This window comes from Sorex fumeus, unplaced genomic scaffold (assembly GCF_029834395.1).
Source record: "Sorex fumeus unplaced genomic scaffold, SorFum_2.1 ptg000051l, whole genome shotgun sequence".
NCBI classification, from domain to species: Eukaryota; Metazoa; Chordata; class Mammalia; order Eulipotyphla; family Soricidae; genus Sorex; species Sorex fumeus.
Window position 1 is genome coordinate 3,793,851 of NW_026606108.1, and position 15,213 is coordinate 3,809,063.

Consider the following 15,213-nt stretch of genomic DNA (forward strand, 5'->3'; position numbering starts at 1 on the left):
CGGAGATGGGGGTGGGGGTGGGGAACTTTAAACAATGCACAGTCCTTGAAGCTGATCACAGGGGGATCTGGGGGGGATTTGGGAGGGGGGCTCAGATATCTACAAGAGGCTTACTAAAGACTGAAGCCACAAAGGAATGAGGCAGGAAGCATTTTCCAAACACACGGTGTTCTCGTCTCGGGAGCCCCAATGATTTCCTCTTAAAAATTTCAAACCCACGGGAAAGTTGAAGGGAATAAAGATAGTAAGGAAATCCCACCTGTTCAGTGATTCATTTGCTAAATTGGGATTCCATCCATTTGCCTATGTATAGCTGGACGGTTTTAACCACTCTTAAGCTGATGATGACGGGCAGCCCCATCATGTTGCTGCTCATGTTGATATATTTTCATAACTGAACCCAAGCGATCTGGCTCCAAGTTTTTATTTGCAGGGGTCCAGAGCATGTAGAACAAGTCAAGTCTTAAGAACTGCCTTCAGTGTTTTTTCCCCTCTTTTAATATTTTATGACTGGCTCCCCAGCCAAACACCCATACACATGCCTTAAAAAAAATCATATGTAGAATGTTCCATGTGCTTCAGGCTTTGATGTGATTCAGGTGTTATGGCCGTACTTCATTGATGCTTAACCAGTATAGCCCCAGTGTCATAGGGTAGTTTCTCTCTTTAAATTACGGGGGGGTGGGGTGGGGGGGTGAGAGAGGGGGGTGGGGGGGTGTTAATACTTTGAAATCACAGGGCTGTGTAACTATGACTATCACCAGATCATTGTAGACTTGAACAATGGTCCTTCCTGAATCAGATACTCAATTGGGTTGGAAAATGCTAAGTTTCTGCTTCTGTCACTTTGGTAGTTGCTTGCTAGTAATAAAATGCTCCTTTCTAATGATTCTTATGTCTTTCTCTTATCTATGTAATCTATCAGTAATGCATTCATATATCTCATCTATATATGTACAGAGATAAAACCACAAATCTGCATATATTGAACATGTACAATTTGATGATTATTCACATGTGTATATGCTTCAACAAAATTATGACATTTTCAATCCTCCCCTTCATCATTTTTGGAAATCATTGTAATAACAACCTCCTCCCTCCTATCTTAAAAATAGGCAGCCATCTATACTTTCTTTTTCATTTGCTAGGAGTCCTCACAAGTAGGTAATTCTCATTGGTACTCAGATGAGCAGTGTGAATGTGTTCCATCAAAATATGCTAGGGGTATGTTTTCTCCTGTGGTAGGCTTGTGTAGTGATAGCACAGCAGGTAGGGCGTTTGCCTTGCACACGGCTTACCCGAATTCAATTCCTCCGTCCCTCTTGGAGAGCCTGGCAAGCTACCGTGGCATATTTGATATGCCAAAAGTAACAAGTCACAATAGAGATGTTACTGGTGCCGGCTCTAGCAAATCAATGAACAATGGGAGGACAGTGCAGTGCAGTGCAGAAACAAAAAAGACGTACTATGTGTTCATTTGTTTCTTTCAGAGTCATCATCTATCATAATGATTTTGAGACTCTTCTGCATGTTATTTCTCCCATCACTTTTGTGTTCATGCTTAGTATTCCATTATGGTTTCTTTTAACGTTTTTATTGAAAATAATTTTAGACTTACAAAACAATTGCAAAGGTACTTTAAAGAATCCTATATACACTTATTACAAGTTGTTCTAATATTAATACTTTTAAAAATGTATCAAACATTTGAAAAGTTATCAAAATTGAGATACTAGGTTCACTGCCTAAAATTTATTACTTATTTATTTATTTTTGTTTTGGGGCCACACCCAGCAGTATTCAGGTCTTAATCGTGGCTCTGTGTTCAAGGGTCACTCCTATCAGAACCCAGGGCACCATATGGGGTGGTGGGAATTGAATCTGGGTTGGCTGCATCTAAGGCAAGCTGGCAAGCACTTCATGCTGTACTATCATTCTGGTCCCCATTGCCTAAAATTTAGTTATATGTTTGTTTTGTTATCAAACTTTTTGAGTTCCTAAATGTTTTAGATACTGACACCATACAGGTATATGGCACTCAAATATTTTCTCTCGTTCAAAGAAATTGTGAAAGGTTGTGATGGCAAAATGTAATCTATATGGCCAGTAGGTATAGTACAGTAGGTAGAGTGTTTGCCTTGTACACTGCTTGCTGACTGGTTTAGATCCCCAGCACCTCATATAGCTCCCTAGCCCACCAGGTGTGATCCCTGAGTACAGAGGCAGGGGGAATCCCTGTTTGGGGCCACATAGTCAGTTGTGGCCCCAAACCCAAAATACATAAATAAGTGTAATCAATAAATTAAAAAAAAGCAAAATTAGATCAGAAACTATCACAGTCCTCCCGTTGTTCATCAGTTTCCTCGAGTGGGCCCAGTAATGTCTCCATTGTGAGACTTGTTTTTACTGTGTTTGGCATATTGAATACGTAATGGGTAGCTTGCCAGGCTTTGCCATGCAGGCGAGATACTCTCGATAGCTTGCTGGGCTCTCCAACAGGGGTGGAGGAATCGAACCCGGCTTGGCTGGGCTGGCTGCGTACAAGGCAAGCGCCCTACTGCTGTGCTATTGCTCCAACCAATCAAAAATATTTTTTAATAATAAGGGAAAGTCAGTACTCTATTGCAGCTATCATTTTGTTACTTTCAATAGGAAAATATTATAAAAAGATTATAAATAAACCAAACCTAAAAATCAAACAAAAACATCTTTGTTGATTCTTTTCTTTCAGAAATTACTTTTATTTTTAATCAATAAACCTCTAGAAATGCTATCATAACAAATCCATGTATTAGATAATCCACCAGAGTTTAGTTGATTATTTCTCTAAAGAAACAAACAAATGTTAATGTCATAAATTTACTCCTACTTATAGAAGGGATTCAAATCAAAACTGTAGTAAGATAACTCATACCAATTAACTGTTACAAAAATACTATGTGAGACCAACTATTGAGATTCAGAGAAAGTGAATTTGACACACTCTTATAGAATTGTGATCAATTGCAACCCTTTTGATAAAACTGTAGTGGTTCCCCACAAAATTAATAATACAAGTACCAAGCAACCCAGAAATCTCACTTCTGGGTCTGTAGGAAAAGGAAATGAAACCATTATCTTTAAGAGATATCTATATGCTCATGTTCATTGCATCATTCATCACAATAGCCAATATCTAGAAATAATCTAAATGTCTAGATACTTAGATTGATTGTCCTAGATACTCATATTATTTGTCAAATACTTAGACACTTATTGGTCCATCCATGTTCTCACAAATGGAAGAATTTCTTTCATTTTTTGGTCAGGCCTGACTGTGCTCAGACCTTACTCCTGCCTCTCTTTTCAGGGATCACTTCTGGAGGAGCTTAGGGGACCATATAGCATGCAGAGGATTGAACCCAGGTCACTGTGTGCAAAGCAAGCACTCTATATACTTCTATCTCTCCAGCAGATATTTACCTTGTTACGACTGAATGGTACTTCATTATAGCTGTGTTTTTGTGTATGTATGTGTGTACAGATATTTGTGAAAGTATTCATACACACAGTGGAATATTATTTACACTTTACAAGAAAGGAAATCCTATTATTTGTGATAACATGGAAGATATTTAAGGTGTTAAGGTGAAACAAGTCAGATGCAAGAAGACAAATTTTGTGTGGTCTGACTTATATGTGGAATCTAAGAAAGTGAATTTCTAAAATCAGGGATTAGAATAGTGGCTTCCAGATTTGGTAAGTAGGGAAAATGGCAGATACTTATTTAGAAACACAACATTTTCTTTTTTTTCTTTTTTTGTTTCCTTTTTTAAATTTTTGGATGGCACCTGGTGATGTTCAGGGCTGACGCCTGGATTTGCACTTAGGAATCACTCCTGGAGGTGCTCGGGGGACCATATGGAATGCTGGGAATTGAACCCAGGTCTGCTGCGTGCAAGGCACATGCCTTACCCACTGCACTATTTCTCCAGCCCCAAGCACAAAGTTTTCAATTATGCGGATGAGTAAGTTCTGTAGAACAGCAATGCCAACTATAGTAAATAAGGTTGTGCTGTTTCTGAAATCAGCCAAGAGAGTAGATTTTTGTTTTTGATTTGTGGCCACACTTGTCTGTGGTCAGGAATCATTCCTGTGGAACTTGGGGGAGCATATGAGGTGTCAGGTATTCAAACTGGGTTGGTCACATGCAAGACAAGTGCCCTTCCCACTGTATTATAGCTCCAAGCACCTAGCAGAGTAGATTTTAAGCACTCTTTAAAAAATTATTTATTGAATCACCCTAAGAACAATCACAAAGCCTTTCAGTTTAAGTCTCAGTCGGTAATACAATGATCAAACACCCATCCCTTCATCAGTGCACATTTTCCACCACCAAGGACCTCAGTATACCCCCTTCTACCCCTCCCCCTGCCTGTGTGGCAGATTTCCACTTTACTCTCTCTCTACATTGATCACATTCAATATTACAAAAAAGACCCACCATTATTATTTGGAATTTTCCCCAACAATCAGATCTGCCAAAAAGACATCATTAGATAATTTTTTTCTATTGCTGATTATGAAGAGCATATGGTGTCACATGACCATTACTGCGGCCATGCGATTTTGGATTTCTGATATTCTAGTAATAAGTCTGTAGGGATTACTGTCAAAAGCCACTTGGTTTTGAGATTGGTTTGTATGTCTCTAGGATCGTGGTAATTCATGAGCCAGAGGAGGCGTTCATGAGTGGCAACTCAGGGTTTTGTCAGAGCGGGGAGTAGGGCCGGTTCCACCGCCCATACTATGAGGCCCCATGTACCTCGTTTCTGCAGTCTCATACCTGGCTCTGAAAGATAGCGGCCACCATGTTGCCACCACCAAGGGGAAAAACTGGAGGAACAAACACCCTTCCCCTCCCAGGACAGCATGGTGCTGCAGTTTAATGAACAACAGTCCAGAAGCATTTTGATTGGGCATTATATTTTGCTTGAATTTTCCCGCCACAATTCAAGCCTGCCTTCCAGGGACAGATACTACATAATTTACTTTCCATTGCTCACTTTGCATATCGGAAGAATAGTCCCGGTGCCCACATAACGGAGCAATGCTTGTAGAAGCTCATGGTCACCAGGATTCCATCTGGAGAGGCAACGAGACGGCATCTGCCCCATCTGGAACCTCCCGGCGATATCAGCTAGGTATGGGGCCCGGAGAATTCTCTGGGTGTTGTAGAGCCCACCAGCCAGGTTTCTTCATTGCTGTGTGCAGCAAGATGGCGCTAGAGGAAGGTTGAGGCCATGACTTCTGGAGTCAGGGGCTGACTGGGAGCCAGGATGGAACTGCCTGGTCCAGCACCCCTCTGTAGTTCAGAAGAATAGTCCTGGTGCCCACATACCAGAGCCATGCTTGTAGAAGCTCATGGTCACTGGGATTCCATCTGGAGAAGGCAGGGAGATGGCACCTGCCCCATCTGGAACCTCCCAGTGATATCAGCTTGGTATGGGACCCGGAGAATTCTCCGGGTGTTGAGGAGCCTGCCGGCCAGGTTTCTTCAGTGCTGTGTGCAGCAAGATGGAGCTGGGGGCAGGTTGAGGGCATGACCTCTGGGGTCAGGGGCTGACTGGGACCTGGGATGGAACTGCCTGGTCCAGTGCCCCTCTGTGGGTCAGATGAATAGTCCTGGTGCCGACATACCGGAGCCATGCGTGTAGAAGTTCATGGTCGCCGGGATTCCATCTGGAGAAGGCGAACTTTAAGCACTCTTAACACCTCCCCCAAAAAGTACTTATGTGAGGTGAGGGGTGATGAATCAGTTCATTATATTTGTCATCACAATGTTTAACAACTGTATAGTAAACATCATGCAATATATATTAAAAGGTAAAAAAGGTAAAGGCCCTCCCGTTGATCATCGATTTGCTCGAGCAGGCCCAGTAACGTCTCCATTGGAGACTTGGTTGTTACTGTGTTTGGCATATCGAATACATCACAGGCGGCTTGCCAGGCTCTGCCGTGCGAGCGAGATACTCTCGGTAGCTTGCCGGGCTCTCGGAGAGGGGCGGAGGAATCGAACTCGGGTCGGCCCTGTTGGCTGCGTGCAAGGCAAACGCCCTACCGCTGGAGCGATAGCACAGTTTTCACTCTATTAACATTTTTCCTGTTTCTGAATATACTGTTGCCCTTGGTCATCATCTAGACTTCAATATGTGAGGAGCATCAAACTGTTTTTGCATGACTTAATGATTTTTGCATGACTTTGAGGCAATTCTGGAGGTCTCTTGTCAGGAGCTTATTGTATGATCTATTATCAGACTCTCTTTGTGGGCTTTGGAGACATGTACTAAAAAAGCTGAGTGCCTGCGTTATATCATATCAGGTATCATATCAGGGGCACATGATATCAACATGACTTGTATCGCTGGTGATGTTAGCCTTGATAACTTGGCTAGGATAGTATATGTCTTTTTTTTTTCTCTAATGCAAACTTAGTGTTACTGGCGCGATAGCACAGTGGGTAGGGCGTCTGCCTTGCATGCGGCCGACCTGCGTTCAATTCCTCCATCCCCCTCAGAGAGCCTGGCAAGCTACCAAGAGTAGCTTGCCTGCACGGCAGAGCCTGGCAAGCTCCCCATGGCGTATTCGATGTGCCAAAAACAGTAACAACAAGTCTCACAATGGAGACATTACTGGTGCCCGCTCGAGCAAATCGATGAACAATGGGAGGACAGTGCTACAGTGCTACTTTCTATGCTTATTCAGTGCAAGTTTATTAACCCCAAATTCAAGGAGAGGAGCTAATCTTCACCATCTAGAGGAGGAAATATCTACATTTATAATTTGGGGATTTTATAAATAATATATGCTTATTATTGACTATATTTATTTGTGCATGCAATTATTTTTAAATGGTAAGGGCATGATAATATTCCATTATACAAAGATGATACATCCAAGACCTCCAGTGAATACCTAAAATTGCTGATAAAATAATCACTCCCTACATATATCTATATTTCGTGGTTTGTCTTATGTCTAAGGGCCTATGATTAATTCTTACTTTTTAAATTAGACACAGCAACTGGCAACAATAACACTAAACTAGAACTATTACAACATTACAATTGCAATAAAAATAATGTGAACATGATCTCTCAAAAATATCTTATCGTATATGATATTTTTGCACCGCAGTTGACTGTTGGTAACTGAAACTTAAAAATATGAAATGGTGGCTATTGTTATTTTGCCATATGCATTGCTGCATGTGTTTGGGTTATAAGTCAGAATTATGCTCAGTTATTTTTAAGTCAATATGTCCTAACCTTGTTTGGCCACTGGGAGCTCTGTCAGTATACTCAAGTTCCTCTGTCTTGCATCTATTCAGTTGTCCTTAGTTTCTGATTTTATAAGTTGCCTCAGATTCACATTATATTTTTCACATCCTAGAATAGAATCAGATAAAATCCTGGCTTCATTAATGAAGAATAATATCTAGAAGTAAATATCTTAGGGTTTCAAGGGCTCATTGTGACAGGGGGATTGTCTCCCTCAAGTGCTGTTCTATGCTGAGGGTGAGAAAATACAGTATGTGCTTCTTTTTCACAGTTTCATGAAGTTGTATGTCTCACCAAACTTTTAACTCTCCATTCTCCCACTCTAACTCTTAGTTATTCTATATCCCCTTTATGTGTTAACCAGAGATAGTAATAATTTACATTTAGAGTAAATTCTTACAGACATGTATACATAAGCTAGGAAATGAGTGGAATTGGGAAAATTAAGTGGGAAACAAAACTGTGTAAAGTATTCAAAGTTGTTGACCCAAGATATGGAATAGTCTGGCAGATTCCCTAAATTCTTGCACCCCACCCCTAACTAGTTCCCCACATAGGTTGGGAGCTCTGTAAACAGCATGGTTATAATGAAGATCCAGTGCATAAAACTATGCTGGCTTGTCACATTCTTCTTTCACCCCACATTCCCAGAGAAGATTTTGGATTCCTCCCTAGTCCTCTAGGGAACCAAGTGTGAAAAAGTGGGGATGTGAATCTTAAGTGCATGTAGACAGGGATGTTTGGGATATTTGCAATTTTCAACACGTATGGCCCACAATGCACCCACACTCTTTCCTCCCTGCATTCAGTCCTTACATTTTGCTAGTTTTGAGAGTTAAGAGGAAGGAACAACAGAAAAGATAACAGCAAATACAGGGCTGCCTCTCCGATTCCACATGCAATAATATTCTCTTTCCTCATCTTTGTTCTGATGAGCAAATCTAAGAATTTCAGTGTGAACCCATGAGATTTCAGGGCACAACACATTTCAGAACTCGCATCCAGAAACATAAGGGAGATTTTGCTTTTTCTACTTATATGTGGGCTTGATATCTCCCAATAATGACCTGGCTCAAGAAGCTTGGCATTCACAGAAAAACAACCAAACAGAGAAAACAACTATTAAGGAGATGTATCAAGAAAAGGTGTGATAAACCGCCCACCCCAAACAAGAGCTTGGGTATTCATGGAGGGAGGGCTGAATGTGGTAAAGAACACAGATAAATAAGCTCCATATTGACCTCCAAACCATGACTGAGGAGAAGGACAGAGGTTAAAATGAAGATGCTGGGGGAAATCTGGTTTGGGAGATGCTAACCTCTCAGAATCTCCCCCCACACCTCCCCAACCTATCATCTCAGCATGTTCCCTTATCTGGTTGAACTTTGCTATCTCTGTTCTCTGAGTGACCCAGCCAGCTTGAAATTTTACTGGACACTGCAAAACTCCCAATACTGCTGGAACCCAGCTATATCAGAACTGTCCACACTTCTGTCGAAACCAACTCCTGGGGCTGGACTTGGGGTGAGGAGAGCAGCTGCTGAGGACACAGCTCATGTTTCTGAGCTCAGAAGGGCCATTCCTTAGCTGCTGCATTTCTGACCATTTGGCCACCAGGAACCCCTCTGGCTCCCTGAGCACTTACCTCACCCCTGGTCAATTTTCACAGGATTTTCCATTCCTTGTCTTAAATAGATCATGGACAGCTGTTCTTGTCATTTTATTCTCAATGTTGCTTGACCCCTTGCCAAGTAATCTCATGATTACTTTAGACATATGAGAAACTGCAGACGCCAGGGAAAGGGACAGAGTTGGCCTCAGATCATTTGGGCTCAACCCCCTCCTCTCCCTCCCTTTAAGCTCTGCGACTCTCTAAATAATTTAACCTGTGTGTGCTGCTGTCTGAAGTGTTAAGTAGGAATAATAATAGCATGACTGGGTTCTAGTGATGTTGAAATGAGTTGATTGTATAAAGTGCAGAGAACAGTACCATGTTCAACTGCAGCTGAAGTATCTAGTACTCACAAAGAACAAACTTTACTTCTAAACTTCATCACATCCCCAGTGCTGTGCAGGCACAGGATGATCACGGACTTTAATTCTGGATGTCAGTTTGCTCATATTCAATAGGATGCTGATAAAAAAGCATCAAGAGGTGCCAGCACAATAGTACAGCAAGCAGCGCACTTGCCTTGTATGTGGCAGACCCAGGTTCGATCCCTGACATTTTATATAGTCCACTGAGCTCCACCAGGAGTGATTCCTCGCCACTGTTGGGTGTAGCCCTCAAACCAAACACCAAAACAAATAGATTAACAAAAACCAACAAAGCAGCAAGATCACAAGAGTTTCCCTAAAAAATCTTCATTCAAACACAGAAAGTTTCCCTATAGCTGTGCATAAATAAAAACACTTGTGGAGTCCTCTCACAGAGGACTCACAAATAATTGTGGAAAACAGAAGCCTTCTTGCAGCCAGCCCCTGAGCCATGATGAATAGTTTGAGGGTATCTGATCACATCTGCACCCAGCAATCAGTAAGGTATCTCTAAGGCTCACCAACACCTTCAGTGGCAAGATGTGTGTTCAGAGAGAAGTGGTATTGGTGGAAAGGTCCAAAGATCCAATCCAATTTGAGATTGAAGATTAAAGAAATATGAAAGATAGCCCTCCCAGTCTCCTAGCCATGAAGGCATGGTTCCATCATGCCTTCACCTCTGAATCAAACACAGTAACAACAAAGTCTCCAATGAAGATGTTACTGGGCCCACTTGAGCAAATCGATGAACAACGGGAGGACCGTGACCATGACCGTGACCGTTCATGGGACAGGCAAGACCACAGATAGGACCAAGAATTCTGGGCTCACTGATCAAAGTTGCTCCATTGTCAGCAAATTGTCATTTGATTTCCCTCTCTTGCAACCCAAAAAAACATACAAATCAATTAATCAAACAGAGCAAGACTACAGCAATATACTCAGTTTATTTTTTCATGTTGAAATACGAAATAGTTTGATTTCAATATTGTCAAAACTACCATATATATTTTTTTGCTTCACATTTTTAGGAAAGTTTATGTGTAGGGGAAAACACCCTAACAATTTAGATTGTTTTACTGTATTACCAAATATAGGTGTGGCAAAATCATAAGTTTTCTTAGTTTTATTCCATGGCAGTAGAGCATATAAGCTTAGCCAGCTACAGCAGGATAAATAAAAAAGATGATTTCCACATGTTATGATAATCCCAAGAGCAAGTTAGGAACTTAAAATTAAATTGTGTACACCACTTCAGTCCTAAATATTTAATTTGTTCTCATTTTTCCTTGCTACTTTTCTCCACTTAATTATGAAAATTTTCAAAATAAATTGTGGAAACAATAGTCTAGCCACTCCTATATTACATAACTAATATTTTATATTTGTCCTATCAAAGATCAATATCTCAATGCACTAAATCCACCTAATTTATAGTGCAATTTCAAGTAAATTGTAGTCAAGTATTTATCACCTCTATACAATCATTGATGAGCATATCATTAATGAGATGATAATAATTGTTTTCTAAGATAATATATTAATGTAGTTAAATACATAAATCATAAGAGATGAATATTTCAAAATAATTGTCCCATGAAATTAAAACCATTTCCAAGTATTAAAAAATGCCACAAGTTCAGAAAGTCGTCTTCTCCCCAGATAATTTACAGCAACCAATATTTTGTGTTTTCTCTTGACAATGGATTCTTTTATCTATTATGGAAAATAATAAAAATGTAAACTAAGTCACATGCACTTTTTTTTAGATAATTGTTCATCAGACTAACTTTTGTTAAATTTTCCAGTTTTGCTCTAATCATTGTTCATTCTTTGTTTTTCCTACTGAGTACTATTCCATTGTATGCACATTTTGCTGAGTATCATCCCACTGTATACAAAATATCTGCTGTAGTTGTTTCTAGGGGTTGGATATTGTGAGTAAGAAACGTGTAGAGGGCCCAGAGATAGAGTACTGGAGTTAAAGAGTATTCTTTGCACTAAGCTGCCCTGGTTTGATCTTTCCTACCATATGGCCCTATCAAGGACTGTGGAGGTGTAGCCCATAATCACTGACAGGGTGGCTGGGGTAATTCCTAGTACACAGGCCCAGAGTAACGGCATCCTCATGCTTCCCCACTGGACTGCAAACTGACTAGCCAAGAATCACCTGCAGGAGACCATGGTTTTCCCAAGTACTACTTGGGAGCACTAATTTCAAAAGCAAAACAAAAGCAGGGCGAGAATGATAGTACAGTGGGGATGGGGCTTGCTTTGCATGTGGCCAACCCAGGTTCAATCCTCGGCATCCATATGGTCCCTCAAGCACTTGCCAGGAGTGATTCCTGAGTGGAGAGCCAGGAGTTATCCCTGAGCCAGGTGTGGCCCCAAATCAAAACAAAAAAGCAAACAAAAACAAAACAGAACTAACCTAAACAAGCATGAAGTATATATTTCAAAATCAGAAAAGAAAATGGTATTTCCCCAATTCCTAGTTCGTACAGTTCAAACTACAGTGATTCTGACAAGTTGGGTGGGGTGAAGATTCTGTGTAATTTGGACAGAGATCACCAGTATATCAGAAATTTGGCTGGATGTGGCAATGACGCATTAAGTCCACCATTTTTTAGATTTTGTCTCTGATAATAAGACTGTGATATCCCAGAGAAAATACATCAGGTATCCTTTTAAGAAATTTTTGAAAAAAATTGAAAAAATAGTCTTTGTGATTTATAATTATTTTCTTTTGCTCTAAAAATTTCCAATAGTTTTCAGAATAGTTTTTTCATATTAATCTAAAAGTTCTGAAAGTTCAATTATTTCACTCACTGCTTTAAGGTATGCATGAATACATGTGTATCTATGTACGTATGTAAATGTATATATGCATATAGAGAGAAAGCATATGTGTGTGTGGTCGCCTATGTGTGAAACTGGAATTATATTGTTCTAATAACCTATTTATGATGCACCTATATAGCATTGTACTAAATTTTGAAACCTGATAATTAAGTTTTCTAAATTTTATTTTCTATTCAGATTATGTCGAATTTCCTGTTATTTTGTTTCCATATAAATTTGAGGAAAAGTTTATTATTTTTCTAAAATATATCCTAAAATTTTAAATAAGATGTCATCTGACTGTATAGTCAAATCAAGGAGAACTGACATATCTGCAATAATGATTTTTCCATACAATATGGTGATTATTATGCTTATATTTTATATAAATGATATCTCATAGCTTTGAAAGAGGTCTTGAGCAATTTTGTAGTAAATAACCATATCCTAGGTATTTAAATTGTTGATGCTATTGACAGTGACCTTATAAATTTGTTAGTTATTTTAATTGAAACTTTTAATTGCCTAGGGACAAAATAGCCATTTAATTCTGATTATATTGTCCCTAAGCAAGCATATATTTGTGTCTTATATTTCCCTGTATGCACTTATGTAACTAAGATTATTGGTTCTTTGGCTTTGAAAATTTAGCACTTTCTTGCATTAAGAAATTATACAATTTTTCTGAGTTTTTTTTTTTGTGTGTGTGTGTCTGTTTGTGGAGTACACTTGGCAGTGCTCAGAGCTTACTCCTGGCTCTGTGCTCAGGGATCACTCCCTGTAGAGATCCAGGGACCATAAGTGATCCTAGACATCAAACCCAGGTGAAACATGTGTAACTTAAATGCTTTACATTGATGTGCTCTTTTTTTTAGATGAATGCATATTTATTTAGTTCAGCTAGAAAATGACATATTTCTGCTTACATTCCATCAGTCATAATACAGTCACGTTTCAGCAATCTAACTGATCTATGGCTTTGAAATATGGTCTTCTGGGTTACCCAGGAAAAAGAAATAACACTGTTGATTATCTTCCATAACTCAATATTCTGGTAAAAATAAATTTCATTTTGTCATTTTTCCAGCATATAGAATACACTATTTTCTCCTTAAAGAAAGACAGGTCAAATCACCATTTGGTCACTATTTCTAGCTCCAAATCTGCATCTTCCTCTGAGGCTATTGTTCTCTGCATCAAGTCAAATTATGAATTCCTTTTTTTTTAAATTTTTATCAGTGAAACACCATGAGGTACAGTTGTAGACTTACAAATTTTTGTTCTTGGGTTTCAATTATACAATGATCAAATACCAATCCCTCCACCAGTGCTCATTTTCAACCACCATGGATCCCAGTATCCCTCACACCCACCCCCATCCCTCCCCCCATCCCACCCTGCCTCTGTGGCAGGGCATTCCCTTTTGTTCTCTCTCTCCTTCTGGGTGTTGTGGTCTGCAAAAGAGGCATTGAGTGGCAATCATGTTCGGTCCATAGTCTACTTTCAATATGCATCTCCCATCCTGGGAGGATCCTCCAAACACCCTTTCTTTGGTGCCCCCTTTTCTATCTGAGCTGCACTTTCCCCTAGCATGCCCGGCTGGCCTCTAAGCCATGGAGTAATCCTTCTGGTACTGATCTCGGCTATTCTTGGGTATTAATCTCCTATTTTGTTACAGAAACTTTCTCAAAGAAGAAATCCGAATCATCAGGGAGATGCAGATCAAAACCACAATGAGATATCATCTCACACCTCAGAGACTGGCCCACATCCAAAAGAATAAAAGCAACCGCTATTGGCGTGGATGTGGCGAGAAAGGGAACCTCCTTTACTGGTGGTGGGAATGCTGACTGGTTCAGCCCTTTTGGAAAACAGTATGGACGATTCTCAAAGAATTAGAAATTGAGCTCCGATTTGACCCAGCAATACCACTCCTGGGAATATATCCCAGAGAGGCAAAAAAGTATAGTCGAAGTGACATCTGCACTTGTTTGTTCATTGCAGCACTCTTTACAATAGCCAGAATCTGGAAAAAAACCTGAGTGAAAGAGAACAGATGACTGGTTAAAAAAACTTTGGTACATCTACACAATGGAGTACTATGTAGCTGTCAGAAAGGATGAAGTCATGAAATTTACATACAAGGGGTACTACATGGAAAGTATCATGCTAAGCGAAATGAGTCAGAACGAGAGGGATAGACATACAAAGATGTGCTCTTTTTTTGCCCTGGCTGTGTTTCACTGCAGAGGGTTCTATGAATTCTGCAGAACTGATTATGAAAATTTAACTGGATTACTTATGATAAAATAGTTCATAAAGTTGTTTTAAAGACTAAAAAACCGATGCCTAAAATTTTTCATTAGTTTTAAAGTAGTGGGTTTAGAAGAAAAGAAATGTAGATTATGCGAGATCCAATAGTAACTAAGTAAGATATAAATGAACTAACTTTGTTTCTGTTCAGTGATATGAACGTCCCAGGATTTTCTGCTAATATTAGTGATTCTTAAAATACTTAAATTTCATAATTTAACTGGTTTGCCGGTTAATAATGCTAGAAACATGAAATACCTCAATACCATTTTTGGCATTATTGTTCTTATACTATAATTCTACTTATATTTCAAATCCTATCATTGTTTTTGTATGCCAGTATGCATTCCCATATAACTACCTATCTAGTCTTTTCCTTGAATTGATTTAACATTGGTTTACAAAAATGTACATACAATAGTCTATGATTTCACAACTCAATAAATGTACGTACCACACCAATTGAATACCAATCACCCAAACTAAGTGGAAGGCCACTTGAGTATTAATAAAATGTGAAACCCTATTTTTTTTGCAACAAGACTCACGAAATTTAAGTTGTTTAAGCTAAGGGAAATGAATCAGAAACAAAATAATGGACGCTCTCTCATATGCATAATACAAAGAAATAATATCAAACAAACTCACGAAACTGAGCAAAAATAACTGTAAGCAGTATGCTTTTTTCTTTACTCTTCAC